Below are 5,825 nucleotides of genomic sequence, written 5' to 3'. Positions count from 1 at the left end.
TTCCATATTTTAAGATATTGTCACATATAATTTTTTGTTTGATTTTTTAGAACCACCCAGTGAGGGAGATTAAAAAGACTGAATTGTGATAAAAACTCACTGCAGTGTTATTAATAGATCACTTGGTTTTGAATTTCAGTGTCAACATTTACTAAAATATAATCATGGACAAACTGCATTATTCCATTTCTTAGTTTCTCAGGTTTCTTCTTTAAAGACTGAGTATAATCATAATTCTATCCTGAATTTATATATCTGTGAGGAGTCAAAGTGATAATACATGGAAAAGGCACATAGTAATACTTGATGCACATCGGTAGTTGTAATTTTTTGAAATTTTATCATATTTATCAACAGTACTAGTATTCTCATTTTTCAGATGAAGACCTAAATGCAATCTACAGATTTTAATGTTTTCTCTAAGCTTCACATAGTAAATGGCAAAGCTTGGATTCAAAATTAGATTTCCAGTTTAGAGATTTTGTTTATAGTCTACTTACACTTAACTAATTTGACACAATTATGCTCTAATCTGTGTCTTTAAGGTTATTTTAACAAAAAGTACCCCACCATAGATTTATATAAATGGATCAGGGGAAAAAAAGACTGACTGAGTTTGGGAGAGGATATTGAGAATGAGAAAGGAAAACAAATAGAAAGTAAGCAACTGAAAAGGCGTGGTGTCATTAGAAGAGGAGGCAGGGGAGCAAACTGAGCTGGGGGAGGGAAGTCAACAGTTTGCTCAGGAAGCAGGAGGGAGAGTGGCCAAATCTGGTGTCATGTGGAGCTCAGAGTATACTTTTTGTACAAATTAGATTTGGAGACTTTGAGCAGGATTGTAAGAGCACCTCTTGAAAAGAAGAGTATAGGAAATCTATAAAATCCTGAATTCAGATTTTTTTTTTCCTAACTGAAAAGAAAACTAAACCAGAACTGTGTGATTTTGTTGTTTTATAATTGGAAAGACTGAACTATGGATTTGGGAGACCACTGACTTAGGGAAGTTGATGTGGTAAGTTATTAAAATGGTTTTGAGTGTCATATAGTTCTTCCATTTTTTTCTCAAAATGAGTGATTTCTGTCATATGCTTTGATACGTTCAGAGTTCACAATCTATTTTAAACTTGTTGACAACTCAAGTTTCAGTATCCAGCAGCACAAAATGTACTCTGTGTTGAAATGCATCTGGGCCGTGGCTCAAAATGTTTCTCTCATTTTATAAGTGTGGTATGTAAATTTGATTGTCTTTACCTTCATTTCTCTAATCTTTACATGTGACTTATCCTGAGAATAAACCTTGTAGATAAGTCTAAGTAAACAGAACTTTTTTTCTTCTTAACATTAGATATGTTTTATTGAAACTTCAAATATAAATGCTCCCTAAAGAATATTGCTTTGTTAAAATATTATCAAAGATCCTATTTAATGTTTTTTAGGAATTCCTAAGACGTGTCATTTGGTAAATTATAGTAACTATTAGAGTTTTAAAATAAAAATAAATTTCCACTTTTTAGAACAACCCAGAAAATATGAGGTGTGGGCAACAGAGCACTGATACTAGTATTACTGTGAATAGCTTCTCTGAGTAGAACCACTTTAGAAAGACTATAATAGCAAGTAGACTATAATAACAATAGAAGTAGATATAAAAACTACTTCAAGTTCTTATTTTTCTGTTTTATTATTAATGCCAAAGATGTCAAGAATTTGCAGTATTTACTTTTCAAGATATAAATATCTGTTTTAATGTCTCTGCTCTGAAGTTTATAACTCTTTAACTTAGATGAAAATTAAGATTACATGAGAAAACATATGACAATGGCTGATCCTTGGTAAAAGTTATTATATGTTTTCATATCTCCACCTATGCTCTAATACTAATAAAATCCCCCAAATTGTGTCTGCAGGTTATCCTTTATTCTAATAATATTTTTATATGCTTTGTGAAAAACGCTTGTTGTTTAAAGGACAGTTCAGAGATAACTGATGAGGCAATGATGAGAAGTTTTTACAAAACTAATTTGTAGTCTGCCAGAACCTCTAAAGAGGTTTAAAAAGAGAGAGCTGGAAAGAAAGAAAAAGAAAAGAAAATGGGGAAAAATTACAAGTGAAAAACATTCCTAGTTTCTTCTTATCACCATCTGTTCCTCTGGGGGGATATGAAAATACTCTGAGATGTAGGAAATACTTGAGAATTTGGGAAGAGTGGAATGGAAAGACAATATTTAAGATGAAAAGTGAAAGTAGGATGAGAGCATGAGTTTCTAGCAGTTGAATAGCATCAGAAGTAAAAATAACAATATAATAATAACATTACAGCAATGAAATATTGATACATTGAGCTTTTACTGTATCCATGCACTGGTATAACAACTTTACATGTATTGATCAGTTTAATCATCATAACAGCTCTATGCAGTACATATTGCTTTTTTCTAGTTTATAGATAAACTTTAAGGTCACACAGCTGATAAACATCAAGGTCAGGATTTAAACTATATTTTGTGTAACTCCTAAAGTCTCATTCTTAACCATTACATTTTAATATTTGAAACCTTGAGTCAAGTGTGAAGTTCAAATGATGCTCTTTTTCTCTCTCAACTCTTTATCACCATCAGTGCTATGTCATCCACTCTCTACTCAGTCTTTGCTATTCTGTTTCTAATATTCATCTATATTCAATTAGTTTCTTGTCCTCTTTGCAAATTTTCCTTCCTTTCTTGTTATTGAAAACATTTATTTGGTAATTAAACTCCTCTCCCTACTTTGAAGGCAACTTTATATGTTCCCTCCTAGCTGACCCGTCATATAGACTGCAAAGCTATAACACTGGATTCAACATCCGTATTGGTATCTTGTCAACTTTCAAGAGTCTAGCTCTCCAGGTCTGATAATCCCACCAGAGTGCATTGGCCTATACATGCTAGTTGCTTATAATGGCATTTGTTTTGATTGGTTGGCGTCTGTGCTAAATCAGTTGTTAAATATTTTGTGTGTCATTTCTGAAACTATCATTTCTTTGTTGAAAACTGCCAAATCTCTCTTCTTTCTCCATATCTAGTGTTTTTTAATACAGTAAACTCAATATATCCCATAATCACTCTTCAGGGTCCCTAAACCAAGTCTGCCTCTAGATTACACTATGAATAATAATAGTATTGTCATTGTTCTACTCACTAACTTTTAAATCATAGAGTCACTAACCTTTAAATCATAGAGTTCTCTTTGATTCTTCCTTTTCTCTATTCCCCTACATTTGATTAGCTACCATTTTTGTAGAATTATCTCCACCAAATGTATTGTTGGGCTTCCCTGGTGGCCCCGACAGTAAAGAATCTCCCTGCAATGTGGGAGACCCAGGTTTGATCCCTGGGTTAGAAGATCCCCCAGAGAAGGAAATGCCAACCCACTCCAGTATTTTGCCTGGAAAACTCTATGATCAGAAGAGCCTAGCAGGCTATAGTCCATGGTGTCAAAGAGTCAACACGACTGAGCAACTAACACACACAAATCTATTGTCTCTCTCCCCTTTATATCATTTCATTATTGCTGAATAACAATAACTTACTATGTCTCAGATATCTCTTTGTCGACTAAGTAGTTCTTCTATTGATTTAGCTATGGAACAGTTGTTCAACTACAGTTAGCTGGTAGGTCAGCTCACATGATTGGAAAGGCTCAGGCCACTTAAATCTCTCCACATGGTCTTCTATCCCAGTTATCGCACCACAATGGTTCTCAGATTTTCAAGAGATGTACAGATGACAATCAAACTTCTGACTGTGTCTGTATCTTGTTTGCTGATATCCCTCTGGACAAAACAAGTTATAAACCAACTCCATAATCTATGTAGGAAGAGATTCCACAAAAATATGGATACTGGCAAATGTCATTCATTGGGTGGCACTTATTGGTACATAGTCTCCAATTTTTATTTTACTACTGAAATCCTAGTTCAGGTTTTTCATCACTAGTCTGTTTTACTATTGCATAAGTTTCTATCTTTGCCTGCCAGTTCTCTTTGCCTGCCAATCCAATCCATCTGCTATACTCCAGAAACTCTAATCATGTTACATTCCATTTTAAAAACAAGCAAAACCTTCTGTAGCTTCTCATAATTTTCAGGAAAGTCTGCTTACTTCTCCCTGACTTTGCAAGACTCTCAATATAATTTTACTAAGTCCTATTGCTCCAACACTTCTAATTCAGTGTTCTATAAAACTATATTCAGTTCAGTTCAGTCGCTCAGTCATGTCTGACTCTTTGCAACCCCATGAATCTCAGCACCCCAGGCCTCCCTGTCCATCACCATCTCCCACAGTTCACTCAAACTCACGTCCATCGAGTCAGTGATGCTATCCATCCATCTCATCCTCTGTCATCCCCTTTTCCTCCTGCCCCCAATCCCTCCCAGCATCAGAGTCTTTTCCAATGAGTCACCTCTTTGCATGAGGTGGCCAAAGTACTGGAGTTTCAGCTTTAGCATCATTCCTTCCAAAGAACACCCAGGGCTGATCTCCTTTAGAATGGACTGGTTGGATCTCCTTGCAGTCCAAGGGACTTGCTATTCTCCTTGCCCAATTCCTACAATTGATACACATTTTTTTCTTATTTAAAAACCATTTCACTTTATCTCTTTTCATTAAAATAAAACTGATTCTTCAGGGCAGTTTTCAGTCAGTTCAGTTCAGTCACTCAGTTGTGTCTGATTCTTTGTGACCCCATGGACTGCAGCACACCAGGCCTCCCCTTCCACCAGCTCCTGGAGCTTGCTCAAACTCATGTCCATTAAGTCGGTTTTGTCATCCAACCATCTCATCCTCTGTCATCCCCTTCTCCTACCGCCTTCAATCTTGCCTAGCATCAGGGTCTTTTCCAATGAGTCAGTTTTTTGCATCAAGTGGCCAAGTATTAGAGTTTCAGCTTCAGTATCAGTCCTTCCAATGAATATTCACAACTGACTTCTTTCAGGATTGAGTGGTTTGATCTCCTTGCAACCCAAGGGACTTCAAGAGCCTTCTACAACAACACAGTTCAAAAGCATCAATTCTTTGGGCAAACCACTTCAGCTCTTGTGTTAAGAACCCCATGAACAGTATGATAAGGCAAGGCAATTTTACATTCCTCTATTCCTGTCAGTCACAAGGGATTTTCCTATAAATGGAATCCCAGAACACTTACTCACATGTCTCTTAAAATAATGATTATGTCTTTCATTTTATTATTGTTATTTGTATTTGTGCATGGACTTGTCCTTTCTCAGGCTTAATATGATAAAGGTGCTACAACAGTGCTGTCCAATAGAAATATAATGAAAACCACATATGTAATGTAAAAGTTTTAGTAGCCATATTAAAAGAGATAAAAAGAAACTAGGGGATTTAATGTTAATAATAAAATTTTATCTAGCCTAATTGGGCTTCCCTGGTTGCTCAGATGGTAAAGAATCCTCCTGTAATAGGGGAGACCTGGTACGATCCCCGGGTTAGGAAGATCCTCTGGAGGAAGGCATGGCAACCCACTCCAATATTCTTGCCTGGAGAATCCCCATGGACAGAGGAGCCTGGCGGGCTATAGTCCATGAGGTCACAAAGAGTCAGGCGCAACTGAGTGACTAAGCACAGCACAGCCCAGTGTATCACAAAGTATCTCATCATACAAATAAATTTTTTACATTCTTTTTCATACTAACTCTTCAAAATCTGAAGTATATTTTCCATATATAACATGTTTCTGTTTCAGTTCAGTCACTCAGTCATGTCCGATTCTTTGCAACCCCATGGACTGCAGCACACCAGGCCTCTCTATCCATCACCAACTCCTGG

The 5,825-nt window shown here is 36.2% G+C and overlaps 1 protein-coding gene across 2 annotated transcripts in view; it reads left to right on the top strand.

Moving 5' to 3' along the window:
• The window catches only part of LOC109556002 (amylase alpha 2B), a 72,850-nt gene that overhangs the window by 49,456 nt on the left and 17,569 nt on the right, over positions 1–5,825 (top strand). The window contains exon 1 of one of the 2 annotated variants that reach the window (XM_019956962.2): positions 794–1,012. The exons of the other annotated variant lie outside the window; for it this stretch is intronic. The gene's annotated coding sequence lies outside the window, so the exon portion shown is untranslated. Of the gene's footprint in view, positions 1–793; positions 1,013–5,825 lie in introns of those variants that run through there. 2 annotated transcript variants of the gene reach the window in all.

The sequence above is a fragment of the Bos indicus genome, chromosome 3 (assembly GCF_029378745.1).
Source record: "Bos indicus isolate NIAB-ARS_2022 breed Sahiwal x Tharparkar chromosome 3, NIAB-ARS_B.indTharparkar_mat_pri_1.0, whole genome shotgun sequence".
Classification (NCBI taxonomy): Eukaryota; Metazoa; Chordata; class Mammalia; order Artiodactyla; family Bovidae; genus Bos; species Bos indicus.
Note: the sequence above shows the minus strand (reverse complement) of the source record. Positions and strands in the feature narration are given on the sequence as shown.